Here is an 18,113-nt window from a genome sequence, read left to right on the forward strand (position 1 = left end):
CAGCATGGTTTCTATCTCTTGACCTTGTGATCCACCCACCTTGGCCTCCCAAAGTGCTGGGATTACAGGTATGAGCCACCACACCCCACTCTATATTATAGAATTTTAACTTCTGGAAGCATATATGTCAATATGTTGTAAATCATGGCCCATAGGCTAATGGATATAGTGTGGCATGTGATTATGAAGTTGGAGGCGAAGTGATTAAGAGAAAATTGAGATTTAATAATTGATATTCTTGATAAAATAACATATAGTGTACTGGAGAACTCAGAGATTTCATTGAGAATGCTGGATTAAAAGAAAATTTAGATCAAAGAGCAATAAATTGGTCTTTGAGGCACTCATTATTTAGAAGGACTGTCTATAGGAAATAACAAGCTCTGAGGAGTAAACATAAAAATTGGAGGCAAAAGTGGGCAAGAGAAGATATTGGAGTTGCTTTCTGATAAGCTACTACATCATTTAGATTGTCCAAAGGACATTCAAGTTACCAAATACAAAAATGGGACTCGGTGAGAAAGAGAGGAATATGAGATACAGTTTTGAGAAATTATTTTTAGAATATTTTAAAAATTAGATTTATAGAGACCGAGTCTTTCTATGTTGCCCAGGCTGGTCTCAAACTCCTGGCCTCAACTAGTCCTCCCACCTTGGCCTCCCAAAGTGCTAGGATTACAGATGTGAGCCCCTTCCCCTGGTTGAAAACATTGTTGATGTAAAAAGTAGATAGAATTGAATGGATGCAGAAAAAACAAATTTAGCATGAGTATTACCTGCAACATGCAACACAGAGAAGAATTACATGCAACTAGAGAGGAATATGCCATAGGAGAAGTAAGAGCAAATCTTAACCAACAAAATCCTAGAAAGTTGAAGCTTGAAGCTAATATTCACAAGCAAGTGGCCATGGGAAAATTGTTGGTATAACTGATTAAGGAACTAGGTCAACCAGTTAAAGCCATTTATCTCGTAAGATATGCTTAGTGTATGGCAATGGATGTATCTTCCTCTATGTTGAAAGTCCTAAGATCATTCTGAACTCTGCTGTATGCAAAACAGACCTGTATGAAGCAGCGTAATCTCTTCCTAAGTGATCTAAACTGGTACTCACCAACAGAAATACAATGCAAGCCATATATGCAATTTTAATTTTTCTAGCTACACTAAAAAAGAAAAATAAGCAAAATTAATTTTAACAATACATTTTATGTAACCAAATATATGTAAAATATCATTTTGGCATGGAATTGATATAAAATTGTTCATAATATAGTTTTTAATGTTTTATTCATACAAAGTCTATCCCATCCAGTGTATTTTACACTTGAAGGACATCTCAATTTGGCTACTGAATTTTCATTGGAATGAGTTGATTTTCATTTATATTTCATAAAATTCATAGTTGAAAAAATAGATGCACATATGGCAGTGTTTCAGGCTTGTTTAAATGTTTTCTGAACAAACATTTATTATGTTCTCCTGTGAATTGCAACTGCCAGTCATTGTAAAATTTGTGCCTTACATTTTTCTAGTCTCTTTTTTCCTTTACTGTTTGGTTGTAGTAGTAGCTTTTGTGCTAATTATTCACTAATATTATATTAAAATCTTTTATTAACATATTTTAATGTAAAACATAATTGTCTTTACTCATTTTCTAAACTAAAAACATAGTTTAATTATGTTATAACTTAAGTAATAAGTATTTCATTTTAATTGCTAGTTACATTTTACATAGATATCACAGTAAGTCATGCTGTCTGCCTAAAATATTTCAATAAGTACAATGTCACATCAGTGTGTAGAAAAAAATCATTCAAATCGAACAATTTGTTGACAGAGACTAGATTGGTGATGTGTTTATCCATGTGTCGTCATATGTATGTTAATACATGTGCTTGACATAAACACAACAATACAACATCTTGCACTGTGCAAAGGCTTAAGTGAAATGTCCTAAAAATCAGTAAAATTTTCTCATTGTGTGCTTATTTGGATCTTCACTTTTTTTTCTCTCTGTTAATCTAGCTAGTGGTCTATCAATCTTGCTTATTCTTTCGAAAAAAGAATTATTGGTTTCATTGATCTTTTGTATAGATTTTTGCTCTCAATTTTGTTTAGTTATCTGGTTTTAGTTATTCCTTTTCTTCTGCTAACTTTGGTTTGGTTGTTCTTTTTCATTCTAGTTCTTCTAGGTGCAATGTTACATTATTAAATTGCAATTTTTCTGACTTCTTGATGAAAGTAGTTGTACAATAAACTGTCCTCTTAATACTTCTTTAGCTGCATCCCAAAAATTTGGTAAGTTGTAGCTCTATTTTGTTAATTTCAAAGAATTTTTGGATTTCTACCTTCATTTCATCTTTCACCCAAGAGTTTTTAGGAGCATGTTTTTTGTTTTGTTTTGTTTTAGATGGAGTCTTGCTCTGTCTCCAGGCTGGAGTGCAGTGGCATGATCTTGGTTCATTATAACCTCCACCTCCTAGGTTCAAGTGATTCTCCTGCCTCAACCTCCAGTAGCTGGGACTACATGCATGCACCACCATGCCCAGCTAATTTTTGTATTTTTAGTAGAGATGGGATTTCACTATGTTGGGCAGGCTGGTCTCGAACTCATGACCTCATGATCCGCCCTCCTTTGCTTCCCAAAGTGCTGGGATTACAGGTGTGAGCCACTGCGCCCGGCCAGGAACATGTTTAATTTCTATGTTTTTGTGTAGTTTTCAGAAACCTTCTTGGTATTAATTTCCATTTTTATTGCACTGTGGTCTGTGAGTGTTCTTAGTATGATTTCAATTTTTTTGAATTTATTGAGACTTACTTTATGACTGAGCATGTGGTCAATCTTAGAATAAGTTCCATGTGCAGATGAGAAGACTGTATACTCTCTGATTGTTAAGTGTAGTATTCTGTAGATGTCTATTAGGTCCAATTTGTCAACTGGCAGGTTTAAGTTTGCAATTTATTTGTTAGCTTTCTGTCTCAATTATTAAAGTCCCTCACTATTATTGTGTGCTGTCTAAATATTTTCATAGGTCAAGAAAAACTTGTTTTAGGAATCTGAGTGCTACATTGTTAGGTGTGTATATATTTAGGATAGTTAAGTCTTCTTTTTGAATTGAACACTTTATCATTATGTAATGCCTTTCTTTGTTCTTACTGATTGTTGTTGGTTTAAAATCTGTTTTATCTAATATAACAATAGCAACTCCTTCTTTTTTGTTGTTGTTGTTGTTTTTGGTTTGCTTGATAGATTTTTCTCCATTCCTTTACTTTGAGTGTGTGGGTGTTGTGAAAGATAGCAGTATAATCCATCTCACAGAAATGTAAAATATCCTCAAAGACTAATATGAACATGAACACCTCTTTGTGCATGAAACAGAAAATCTAAAGGAATTGGATAAATTCCTGGAAACCCACAACCTCTCAAAAATTAAAAGAAAGTGAAAACCTGAACAGATCAATAACAAGTTCCAAATTAAATCAGCAATAAAAACCCATGAAGCAAATGAAGCCCTGGACCACATGGATTCCCAGCTGAATTCAGTCAGATATAACGAAGAGGCAATGGTGCAATTCCTACTAAAATTATTCAAACAACAACAACAACTACAAAAAGCAAAGAAGAAAGGCTCCTCCCTAACTCATTATATGAAATCAGCTTCATCCTGTTACCAAAATCTGGTGTAGACACAATGAAAATGAAAACTAAAGGTTAATATATCTGATGAAATAGACATAAAAATCCTCAACAAAATACTGGCAAACTGAATATATCAAGAAGTTAATTCACCAGGATCAAGTAAGCTTTATTCTTGGGATGCAAGATTGGTTCAACATACACAGATGATATATGTGATTCTCTACACAAAGAGAATAAGACAAAACCCATATGATTATCTCAATTGATGCAGAAGAAGCCTTTGATAAAATCCAGCATCTTTTCATTGTAAAATCCCTCAACACATTAGGCATTGAAGGAATGTACCATCAAATACTGAGAGCCATCTTATGACAGATCCATAGCTAACATCACACTAAACAGGCAAAAACTGGAAGCATTGCCCTTGAGAACTGGAACAAGATAAGCATGCCCATTCTCACAGCACTTATTCAACACAGTACTAGAAGTTCTATCAAGAGCAATCAGTTCAAGAGAAAGAAATAAAAGGCATCCAAATTGAAAAATAAGAAGTCAAACTATCTCTCTTCACTGATGATATCATTCTATACCTAGAAAACCCTAAAGAGTCTGCAAATGTCCTAGAACTGATAAATTACTTTAATGAAGTTTCAGAATATAAAATCTATGTACAAAATCACTACCATTTCTAAACACCAATAATATTCTAGATGACAGCCAAATCAAGAACATAATCCCATTTGTAATAGCCACAAAAAAATGAAGTACCTAGGAATGCACCTAACCAATGAGGTGAAAAACTACAAGGAGAACTACAAAATGCTTTTGACAGAAATTAGAAACAACACAAATAAATGGAACAAATACTATGTTCTCATGGATTGGAAGATTTAATATCATTAAAGTGGCCATACTTCCCAAAGCAATTGACAGATTCAATGCCATTCCTACCAAAATATCAATGCCATTTTTTTTTTCACAGAAATAGAAAAAAATTATTTTAAAATTCACATGAAACCAAAAAAGTGCCCAAATAGTCAAAGTAATCCTAAGCAAAAAGAACAAAGCCAGAAGCATCATGTTTTTCGACTTCAGTCTGTACTATAAGGCTATAGAAACCAAAATAGCATGGTGCTGGTGCAAAAACAGACAAATAAACCGATAGAACAGAGTAGAGAACCCTGAAAAAAGCACACCTTACAGCTATCTGATCTTTGACAAAGTTGACAAAAATAAGCAAAGGACTCCCTATTCGATAAATGGTGCCAATATAACTGGCTAGCCATATGCAAAATAATGAAACTGGATCCCTACCTTTTACCATATACAAAAATTAACTCAAGATGAACTAAAGGTTTAAATGTAAGATCTAAAACTATAAAAATCCTAGAAGAAAACCTAGGAAATACCCTTCTTGACATCTTCTTTGGCAAAACATTTATGACTAAGTCCCCAAAGCAATTGCAACAATAAAATGTATTGATAGAGGGGACCTAATTAAATGAAAGAGCTACCACTCAGCAAAGAAACTATCAACAGAATAAACAGACAACCCACACAATGGGAGAAATATTTACAAATTATGCATCCAACAAAGGTCTAATATCTGAAATCATTAAGGAACTTAAATCTATAAACAAAAACCAATTCCATTTAAAAAATGGGCAAAAGACATGAACAGACACTTCTCAAAAGAAGACATACAGCCAACAAACATTAAAAAATGCTCATTATCACCAGTTGTTAGAGGAATGCAAACCAAAACTACAACGAGATACCATCTCACACCCAGTCAAAATGGTGATTATTAAAAAGTAAAAAAAAAAAAATAACAGATGCTTGCAAGGCTTCAGAGAAAAGGGAATGCTTATACATTGTTGGTGAGAATGCAAGCTAGTTCAACTACTGTGCAAAGCAGTTTGGAGATTTCTCAAATAACTTAAAACAGAACTACCATTCGACCCAGTAATCCCATTACTAGGTATATATATAAAAGAAGGCAGATCTTTCTACCAAAAATATACATGTACTTACTTGCATGTTCATCACATTACTATTCATAATAGCAGACTTAGAATCGATTTAGATGCCCATCAATGGTGGGTTGGATAATGAAAATATGGTACATATACACTATGGAATACTATACAGCCATAAATTGAATGAAGTACCATTTGCCAGAACATGTTTGCAGCTGGAGGCCATTATCCTGAGTGAATTAACACAGGAACAGAAAACCAAATACTACATGTTCTCAGTTACAAGTAGAAGCTAAATATTGAGTACACTTAGACCAAAAGATGAGAACAATAGACACTGGGGACTACTAGAGTAAGGAAGGGAGGATGTGTGGGCTGAAAAATTACCTAGTGGGTATTTTGCTTACTACTAGGGTGACAGGATCATCCATATCGCAAATGTCAGCATTATGCAATGTACTGTTGTTACAAACCTGCAGGTGTATACCCCAAATCCAAAATAAAATTTGAAAAAAAACAGCCAGTAAATTTGTATTCAATGAAAAATATTTTACATTGATTCAGTTCTTAATTCAACTTCAAATTCATTGAAATAGAAAGTCCTAAACATTCTGGCATCTTTTTACCTATCTGACTTCATCTCTTGTCACCATCCCTGTGTCACTTTTCCCTAGATACGTTAGCCTCATCGCTATTCCTTGAACATGCTAGGCCTGCTTCCACCTCAGAGATTTTTGCACCTGTTCTTATTGGAAAGTTCTCCCCTAGAGAGCTGTGTTGGGCCTCCTTTGAGAATGCTGTTTAAATTTGCTTCCCTCATTCACCACATACTTCCCTTGACTTCACTTCATAGCACCTGTCACTGTCTGATCTACTACATGATTTGCTTGTATCTATTGCCTTTCTCAGTGCTGTTTTCTCTCTCACTAGAATATAGATTGTATGCAGATAGGAATGTTGTCCCTTTTTTTTCATGGTATATCCATGAAAGCAAGAACAATGCTTGACACATAGTTGAAGCTCAATACACATTTTTTGAATAGATTAATTTATAAAAGATAATTGCTGAAGAATAGATAGAAGATCTGCTTTTAAATCAGAAGATGGGAAAAATGGGAGGAAATGTACTCAGCTGACTCAATGAGAAGCAAAAATAAATGAACAGTAAACTACTTATAAAATGAGGTGGAAATATAAATACAATCAAATAATTTATCATAGTAAGAGTGAATTAATGTTTCTATTAAAAAAGTACAAATCTAATTAAATGATTTTTTTACTTGATTTTTAATTGACACATATAATTGTCCATATTTAGGAGGTACAGTGTAATGTTTCAATGCATGTATACATTGTATAATGATTAAATCAGGGTAATTATTTTAAACATCATTTCTTTGTGGTGATAGCATTCAGTATCTTTTATTTATCTTCAAATATACACTTATTCTCCCTAAATGTAAATCAGAAGTTATTCTTGCTGTCTGTTATTTTCATAGCTGTTGACCAGCCTTTCTCAGTTGCTCGCTCTCCACGACCTTCCCCAGCCTCTGGTAACCATTATTCTACTCTCTAGTTCTATGAGATCTTTTTTTTTTTTTTTTTTCCCCCTGAGACAGAGTCTTGCTCTGTCACCTAGGCTAGAGTGCAGTGGTGTAATCTTGGCTAACTGCAACCTCCACCTCCCAGGTTCAAGCAATTCTCCTGCCTCAGCCTCCCGAGTCGCTGGGATTACAGGCACCCGCCACCACTTCCAGCTAATTTTTTTTTTTTTTGTATTTTTAGTAGAGACGGGGTTCCACCATCTTGGCCAGGCTGGTCTCGAACTTCTGACCTTGTGATCCACCTGCCTCGGCCTTCCAAAGTGCTGGAATTACCAGCGTGAGCTACCGTGCCAGGCCATGAGATCATCTTTTTAAGATTCCACATACGTATGAGATCATACGGTGTTTGTGTTTCTGTGCCTTGCTGATTTCACTCAGCATAATATCCTCCAGCTTCATACATGTTGCCATAAATGATAGAATTCATTCTGTATGATTACTGAATAGCATTCCATTGTGTATCAATACCACATTTTCTTTATTCATTCATCTACAGATGCACGTTTAGGTTGATGCCATATCCTGGCTATTATGAATAGTGCTGTAATAAACATGGTAATGCAGATATCTCTTTGACAGGCTGATTTCATTTCCTTTGGATATATACCCTGTAATGGGATTGCTGGATCATATGGTATCTCTATTTTAATTTTAAAAAATAAACTCCATACTGTTTTTTATAATGGCTATACTAATTTACATTCCCATCAATAGTGCACAAGAGTTCTTTTTTCTTCACATCCTTGCTAACATTTGTGGGGTTTTTTTATTTTTTTTATTTTTGATAATAGTCATTTTAATTGGGATGAAGTGATATTTTGTTGAAGATTATTGAATATTTTTTCATATATATTTGGTCATTTGTATGTCTTCTTTTGAGAAATGTCTATTCAGGTTTTTGCCCATTTTAAAATTAAATTATTATTTTTTTTCCTATTAATTGTGTTCCTTATGTGTTCTGGATATAAACTCCTTTAAGGATGAATAGTGTGCAAATAATTTCTCCCATTGTGTAAGTTGTCTATTGATAATTTCCTTGCTATATAGAAGCTTTTTAGTTTGATGTAATCCCATTTCTCTATTTTTGCTTTTGTTGTCTGTGCTTTTGAAGTCTTATTTTTAAAAAATAATCCAACCCAATTTTTTGAAATGTTTCCCCAATGTTTTCTTCTAATCATTTAATAGTTTTGGGTCTTAGATAGATTTAAACCTTTAGTTCATTTTGATTTGATTTTTGTATATGGTGGTAAAAGGTATTTAGTTTCATTCTTCTGTGTGTGGATATCCAGTTTTCCTAGCAGTATTTACTGAGGGAGAGTATCCTTTTCCTAATGTGCATGCTTGGTATATTTGTTGAAAATCAGATGGCTGTTGGGTTCTCTATTCTTTTTCATTGGTGTATTTTTCTGTTTTTATGCCAGTGCCATGCTGTTTTGTTTACTGTAGGTTTGTAGTATATTTTGAAGTCAAGTAATTTGATACCTCCAGTTTTGTTCTTTTTGCTCAAGATTCCTTTATCATCTGGGTCTTTTGTGTTTCCATATACATTTTAAGACTTTTATTTTCTATCATTTGAAGAATATCTGTGCTATCTGTCGTATTTTGATAGGGATTGCATTGAATCTGTAGATCACTTTGGATAATATAAAATTTCAGGAATAGTGATTCTTCTAGTCCATAAACACAGGATAGGATATCTTTCTATTTATTTGTGTTGTTTTCAGTTTCTTTCATCAATGGTTTATAGTTTTCATTCTAAAGATCTTTAATCTCTTTGGGTATTTTTTGTGTGTGTGTGTATGTAGGTTTTGTTACTTTCTTGATTTTTTTTTTTTTAAATAGTTCACTGTTAATGCATAGAAATGCCACTAACTTTGGTACGTTGATTTTGTTTTCTGCAACTTTACTGAATTCATTTATTACTTTCAATATTTTTTTTTACTAGAGCCTTTACAGTTTTCTATCCATATGATCATGTCGTTTGCAAATGGGGACAATTTTACTTCCTCCTTTCCAATTCAAATACCCTTAATTTTTAAATTTTGACTAGTTTCTCTTGTTAACTTTCAGTACTATGTTGAACAAAAGTGGTGAAAACAGGTATTCTTGTCTTGTTACGGAACTTAGAAAGAAACATTCAACTTTTCCCAGCTTTCAGTATACATCAGCTGTGGATCTATAATATATGACTTTCATTGTGTTGAGGTATGTCTCTTCTCTCTCCAGTTTGTTGAGATAATATTTTCTTTAGGAAATGGATAAAATATGGAAAAATTAGTAGAAACTTTAGTTCATAATTATAGTGGGGGGTTAACAAGTTTAGTTAATAAATTTATATATAAAGTATACTCAACTATAACTATAAATAATTTGAATAACAAAGTAATAAGCTTAGTATTATAGATACATATAACCCTTTCTCTCTTCCACAAGTAGTATGATAGGCCCCCAAATAAATTCTAGATTTTATTAAAGGAAAATTTGAAGAAAAACACCTCACACAATATGTAATTCATATACTCATTGACCTGGATACTCTACGTTTCCATTCTTTACTATGAAAATGCTTACACATGAAAAGAAAGATATGCTGGATGTGGTGGCTCACACCTGTAATACCAGCAGTTTGGGAGACTGAGGTGAGTGAATCACTTGAGGTCAGGAGTTCAACCAGCCTGGCCAACATGGCGAAACCCTGTCTCTACTAAAGATACTTTAAAAATTAGCTGAGAGTGATGGTGTGTACCTGTAATCCCAGCTACTCAGGAGGCTAAGGCATGATAATCACTGGCACCCTGGAGATGGAGGTTGCAGTGAGCGGAGACTGCAACTCTGCACTGCAGCCTGGGTGACAGAGAGAGACTCTGTCTCCAAAAAAAGAAAAGAAAAGATATATATACAGGCAATTTAATTGTTACATCATTTTTAGTAGTAAAAAACTAACAGTAACCTTTAGTTTATTAATGAGAATGATGAAATATTTAATTCATATTATAGAATACTATATAGGGACCAAAATATCAATTTTTAGAAAACATATTACTAACCAAAAATGTCACAGAATAGTCGTGTAGATTTATCTCATTTATTTAAGCAAGGTACATAAACATGTAAGTGATTAGATAGGGAACTGATGGAGTATTTTTTGAGAGCAGTCCAAAAATGTAAGATAAAGGGATATCTTTCACATTTTGGTTTATTTACTTTTGGCAGAATTGAAGACTATATTATAAAATGATTTTAATTTCTTTATTAGATTTCTATTTTCAATATTTTCTGCAATATACATCTATAACTCAGAGAAAATGAACAGATTTTAAAATTTAAAAAAATTGTTAGCAATAGACAATAAATCTAAATCCATCTATTATAATTCCAAGAAGAGCAAATCATGGAAAAACTAGATTGAGTGTCTCCTATAAAGAGGGTAATTAACAATCAGATGATAAGCAGCCATCTTAACAGTTCAATAACATTTTACATAACAAGTGAAATCCATTCAAGAAATTGTTAATGTACTCTTTGAAAACCTCATGGAACTGTCTTAAATGATTGTATAATATTTGATGGGAACTCATGATCCAGAAAATCTTGCCAATTTAAATGAATTGATAATTCTGATACATTATACTACTTTTTTTTTTTTTTTTTTTTTTTTTTTTGCCATCACTTGAAACATGTTTCAGAATGGTAAAGAAGATTTACTGGAAAGTAGAGAAAGTGAGGAAAAAACCTAGAAGAGCTATGAGCATAACCTGGATAGTTATTAACATTATCCAGTGCGTGTTATAATCAACAATCATGTATCTTTGGACTCATTCTTGTCAAATATAGGAGCAAAGGCACATTATGTGCTTCGTTTCTTACTACTACTTTAAAAATACATCCTTTTCTCCACAATGAATTTACTTTTTATGTCAAAGTCTGTTGAGCATTGCTGTAAGTGCTTAGCTCCCCACCTCACTGTGAACAATAGTCTTTTAGTACTCACTCGGCATGGCTGTAAAAGTCCATTACTACTAGACACACAGAGCATATATGCTTCTTAAAATAACTGGGCAGATACATTGCTCTTCTTTAATACAGAATAGACCGAATGAAGGCAGAAGAGAATGGATTAAGTCTTCACGTGCCAGTACACCCTCACACACACATACACACACAACTCAAACATGTATAATACACACAGACGAGAACTACAGAAAAAATGCAAAGTAAAGGGTGGTAAAGCAAAGAAAAATATAAACATTTGAATGTAGTATGGACCAAAGACAGGTGACTGTGTGAGTTCAGCTCTGCCAATTTTTGAGGGAGAATAAATCTCTTATGAAAATTATCTTACCAGCAGCCCGTGGGGGACTTGCTCGGGTATATAGACAGCTCATGTTTATTGTACGAAGGGTTGTTAACCTCACTATGTATATTATGCATTCCTGCCATGGTAAGCAAGGCAGCTTCTGGTTTAAGTTAATTTAACATATCAAATGTTAAATTAGATAAAGTTTTATTTGAATAATAATATCAGATTATTGGGGCTTTTTGGTGTCACCCTAATAAATGACCTCAAAGTAGCAAGTACACGGGACTGCCATCCCAGCATGAGGTATGGCATGTAAGAATTCCACAGGTTTTGTAGAGTAGTTTAGTGTCTCTTTATACAAATTCAGTGTTTTGATTTTTGAAAAAAGAGAAAATTCTGGAACCTTATTTCTCTTTCCTCTATGCTATCCTTCAATTAATATTAGATTTAAACATTTAAAATTAATTGGTTAAAAGTTTGAGGTTTCTTTAAAAACTACTAATGAAAAAGTTTTAAGAAATTGAAGAATACATACTTACATGGTTCAAAATATATACACTATTCAATTGCTTAACATAATGCCTCTTTATTATACAACTAATGAAAATAAATACCATGTCTTCATCTTTATATCAACCTCATATCCAGGATTTTTGATATTTATATTCTCTTACTTAATTTTTCTCCTCTGTATTTCAACTCTTTCCAATCTAACTTTTGTGCCATTCCTATTTCAAAATAGCTTTTGCTGATCCCAATGACTTTCATGTCACTGAATCCAAAGGAATTGAAATGAACTCTTATCTAACTTGGGCTCTCAGCAGCATTCAATGCTGTTGATTACTCTCTGCTCTAGGAGTCGCCAACTTCCTTAGTTAGGTTCACCTTTTCCTCTGAATTCTAAACCTGAATAGCTCACTGATAATTGATATTCCTACTGAGTTGTTTCTAGCCTAACTTAAAGTCTGTTTTCCAAACCTGTTCCTTTTATATTTAAAATTTTTTAAAATGAAATTATTGTGTGTAAAGAGTCAGCATCAAAACTTCCTTCTGCAACCTAGATCCAATCAATCACCAAGCACTAGCAATTTCTTTTCTAAATAAGTTTGAAATATTTTAAATGCTTGTTTTCTTCCTATCATAAACCCTCAGCTGGACTTTGTTTTCCAGTGGGTCTTTCCACATTCTCTCTTGTTTGATGTGCCTTACTGCATTTAGTCTGTTTTCACATGGCTATAAAGACACTACCTGAGACTGGGTAATTTATAAATAAAAGAGATTTAATTGACTCACAGTTCAGCGTGGCTGCAGAGGCCTCAGGAAACTTACAATCATGGCAGAAGGCAAAGAGGGAGAAAGGGATGTCTTATATGGCAGCAGGAGAGAGAGGGAAAAAGAGCGAGGAAGTGCCACATTTAAAACTATCAGCTCTCATGAGAACTCATTCATTATCATGAGAGCAGCATGGAGGACACCAACCCCATGATCCAATCACCTCCCACCAGGACCCTCCCTAGACACCTAGGGATTACAATTGGAAGTGAGGTTTGAGTGGGGCTTCAGAACCAAACCATATCACTTGGCTTCCTCATTTTAGTCAAAGTGATCTTTCTACATTGATATGGTCCGTATCTTTGAACATATGGCATGAGTTTGGAGGGTGAGATTCAAAACCAAGGAGCCCATCACCAGGACTCATGCTCTGCATCCCTTTTTCCTTGTGAACTGAAGATCTGGGATAACAAATTAATCATACTGTTAAGGCCTGCCTTCTTCCCCCTACCTCCAGCCCTCTCTAAAAATAATTAGAAGGAAAGTAAAAGAGAAAAGAACAGCAATGTTGTAGAGAGAATTCCTTATTTCTGTTTTCTTTCTCGAATCAGATCTGAGAGAAGCGAAATGGGATTATACAGTAAATTTTAATGTTTCTGATGATAATTAAATTTATTAAAAGCAAATGAATTAAAATTTTATTTAATTTGCACATTACATTTATACAAATAAAGCATGAGTTTTGCTATACTTTCAACTGAAATTTATTAACAAAGAATTTTCAGAACACTATTCTCGCTTCTGTAATGCTGAAAAAGAGATTTCTGCACTGCATTTCAAAACACAAAAAGCCACCAAACGTGAAAGGCAGATGGGAAACTAATATTTTTTAGTTTGGTACAGTATTAGAGAAGTTACCTGGAGTAAACTTTTGATAGATTTTGATAGCGAAAGAACCCAGAAAATTCTCCAATCACACCTTCAAAGCATGAAGTACCCAAAGGTACTAGACACACAGGAAAAACAGCAAAGGGCAATTCCAGTAATTCTTTGTCCATCACCTAACACCGTGCCGGGTTTATGAGATGTTTGCAAAGAGAAAAGTCATTCTTCTAAAAGAGACTGAGCTCCAAATTTCAATGTAGTCTTAAGGCTGAACTGAGCTGGATGGCATGTAGAAAAAAGAGACATTCCCAAAGTGGCAGATGAGTTTGATATTTAAACCAGAAACACATCATCTCCCTCTCACCCAACTCCTCCACCCTGAGTATATTTTCAGTATATTTGTTTCATTCTATCATATTTTTTAAAATTTAATAAAAATATAACCTATGGATAAATCACAGCAAGAGAAAGATGTTCTCCAAGGTATGACACAGAGTCTGTCATTCCAATGGCACCTAAGAAGCCCCTTCCCTATTTCTCTAGTGGGAGGTGACTAGGCTAATTTTAATACCGTCACTGCATGGGAGAGAAGAGAGTGAAGGAGGAATCTCAAAAAGGAACCACCCTCATGAAAGCCTTTGTTAAGCTGGACTTTGCCAATTCATATTAACTTTCCTTGTTTGCTTTAGAGAGGTGGGAGGAATGAGAGGGAAGGGTTGAGTTTACTGAGGGAAATAATACAAAAATACATAACATGTGGATAAATGCTCAACTATTCAAAAGTAAAGATTAAAATATGGGCCCCAAACGAAACCAGAAACAAAATTCTAACTCAACCACTACATAAAATTTAAAACTAAGGAACTAAAGAAGTTGAAAAATTTTGGAAAAAATATCAAGCAAATGAATCTAATAGGAAGAAGTAACAAATTCTTAAAGTAGACAGTGAAATCAAGGCACAAAAAGCATTAAAAACCACAAAGTCTTTTTCAGTAAATTAAAACACAAATTAAAAAAATATTCTAATGTACTTTCTACACTTAGGTCAAGAAGAAATAGAAGATAGCAATAACAGGATTTTAAACCATGTACTGCAATCTTTGAAACATTAGAAAAAAAATGAACAGGTGGAAGATATCTGCAATATAATTTAAAGGCTCATTAGTTCAATATATTTCAAAATCTGTACACTAAAGAAATGACACCTTCTTTTTCAGACCACATTGAACATTTGCACTCCTATTTCCTGTAGAAAAATGAACCACAAATTCCAAACAGTGAAAAGGCTTTTTTTGAATCTGCAAGTAATATAAAAATAAATGAAAAATCACAATATAACAATCTAAAATTGGGAGGGTATGGAGGAAGTGGAGAGGAAGTATGAGTGTTAATTTGCTCATAGTTTGTTGCAGAAAACCATTAGGAAATGGATAAAGATAGAACGCTGAGAAATAAGGTTGAAAGTATTACTAAAAGTTATCAAAATAATCAGCAGAACAACAAAACATGGGTAAAAAACCTTCCAAGTTATCAGAAGAAACACCTGAACTACACATAAAATAAACAAAATAGAAACCAAATATCAAGATATAGAAAACAAAGGGAGCTTTAAGAGACACATGGAGAGAAACATAGAGCTTTAGGTGTAACATGGATGATGCACTAATATGAAATATCTTTATCTACATATCTAAAGCCATGAGTTGCTGAATGATGGGGACACATTCTGACAAATGAGTCATTAGGTGATTTCTTTGTTCTATGGACATGATAGCGTGTACTTTCACAAACCTACATGATAGAGCCTACTAGACAGCCAGGCTATATGGTATGCCTATTATTCCTAGGCTACAAAGCTGTACAACACATTACTGTACTGAACACTGTAGGCAATTGTAACATAGTTGTAAATACTTGTGTATATAAACATAGAAAAGGTAATATGTTGTGCTACAACATTACCATTGCTATGACATCACTAGGTATTAGGAAATTTTCACCTTATAACATTATGGGACCACCGTCATATATGTAAACCATTGTGGACTGAAATGCTGTTATGCAGTGCCTGACTATACACATATGATTTGACTCACTCCCAGAGTTCATCATTTAGCAGATCCGGGGTGGGCCCCAAGTAATGAATTTTTAGCAATTTTCCAGTGAAGCTGGTTGTGCTGTGCCAAGAACATATGAAGTGTTGAGATAGAGATACCTCTAGCTAGTACGAATGAAGGAAAAAACAAAAAAGAAAAGTAAAATCCTATTAGGTAAATAACCACAGACACGGAGGAAGGAGACATTAATTCAGTGGTCCTCAATCTTCATAGTCCATTTGAATCACAAAAACTGATACTCAGGCCCTATGTGCTGTTGGGTTGATTCCGAACATTTGAGGCTGGACTCTAGGTATGGCCACTCTCTGAAAGCTCCCAAAACGATTTTGATACACAGTATAATTGAAAAGCATCAAAATAATAGGAGATTAGTTGTATTCTATTACATCAATTTGGAAACTGGGATTTTAGTTGGAAAACTTTCCCATTTCTCAAGTCTAAATTTCAAATGAGAATTCCAGGCTATAGATGGAAGTATATTCCATCATTTTTTACTTTTTTTACTTGTTCCTTCTGGAGCAAATTACATTTTTGAACAGAAAGTTTAGGAGAAAGAAATGAATATACTACACTTAGTGCTTCTTAGGCATTTTTTCTTCTGACTGCTTGCAGATAGGGTGCTTTCTGATCTGTTTGCATTTAAAGCAGTGAATGTTTTACTGGTGATAGGATGTCTGAGAGCTTCAGTTATGTCTGGGCCTGAAAGATAAATTTTTCAAAATCATATATGTATTGAGATATAATTCACATACCACAAAATTCAACCTTTTAAAATATAAAATTCAATAGTTTGTAGTATATTCAGAGTTGTGCAACCATCAACACTATTTGGTTTTATAATATTTTTGTCACCCCAAAAAGAAAACTGGTGCTCTTACCTATAACTCCCTGTCTTTTTCAGCCATAGGTAGCCAGTAATCTACAGTCTGTATGGATTTTAAAATTTTGAACACTGAAAGATTAATTTGAAGTCTGATGAATTATTAGAAATTCATTGTGTCCTAAACCACAGGCATTACCCATCCAGTTTCTACCTAAGAAAAAATCTGATAACTTGACAATCTGTCAGTCTCCTGGTAGTATATGTCAATTAGTTACCAAATTAAGAAGAGATATTTATGTTTCCATAAAACTCTACCACTGGACCAAATACATTCTTTCTCAGAAAAATTTATCCAGAATGACCACAAAAGTCACGAAAATATTAAAAAAATACATAAGAAAATTAAAAAGAGCTATCCTGATGCCAAAACAGAAATCATAAAGAGCAAGATTTATTTATTAGTCTATTACACAAATTGAACCTTCTGTGCTTCAAAAATAACCATAAACCAAGTTACGTTGAATATACAGTGTACATGTAAAGAGTTGATTTATGTAAAAGGTTTATGAGTCAGTAAGAATAAGACAATAGGAAAAAGGGCAAAGGATATGAATATCCAATTCAAGATGAATAAATTAAAAATAACATGAAAAATGTTAACATGATTGAAAAAAAGATGTGAATTTAAACAGTGGGTTCTTTTTCACATTAGCAAAGACTGATGTATTTAGTGTTAGTAAATAGAGGGAAAGTGGAAATATGTTGTGGAGAATGAAGGTTATAACCTTTCTAAAAGGCAATTTGGTAACATAACAACTAAAAAAATCACAGCACTCCATATTTTAAATTTTAATATTAGAAAATATACAGATACATAAAATATTGTTCTAAGTATGTTAATTACAGCAAGATTTATAATAAGAAAATATGGAAAATGCTAAGCATGATACATGCATAATTATTTAAATATATTGGAATATTTATGTGTTAATTATATGTTTTTTACTGATAAAAATCAATGAAATATTGGGAAAAGTAGCTTATAAAATTGCCTATACAATTATCCCATTCTGATGAGTAAAAAGTAGCAAAAATGGTAACCACAAAAAATTTAAATTCCTTGTTATGAATTAGACAGAATCAAAAACAACAATTATGATCATCTCAATAGGTGCAGAAAAAGCATTCAATAAAATTGAGCATCCCTTCATAATAAAAATCTTTACCAAACTAGGAATAGAGGGAACATACCTCAAAATAATAAAAGCCACATATGAGAAAACCTCAGCCAACATCATCCTGAATGGAAAAAAAGTTGAAAGCACTCTCCCTTAAAAGCTGGAACAAGAGAATTATGACCACTGTTACCACTTCTATTCAACATAGTACTTGTGGTCCTAGCTAGGACAATCAGGAAAGAGAAAGAAAGAAAAGGCATTCAAACTAGAAAAGAGGAAGTTGAATTATCTCTGTTTGCTGATGATATGTAC

Source organism: Theropithecus gelada, chromosome 13 (genome assembly GCF_003255815.1).
Source record: "Theropithecus gelada isolate Dixy chromosome 13, Tgel_1.0, whole genome shotgun sequence".
In the NCBI taxonomy this organism is placed as follows: Eukaryota; Metazoa; Chordata; class Mammalia; order Primates; family Cercopithecidae; genus Theropithecus; species Theropithecus gelada.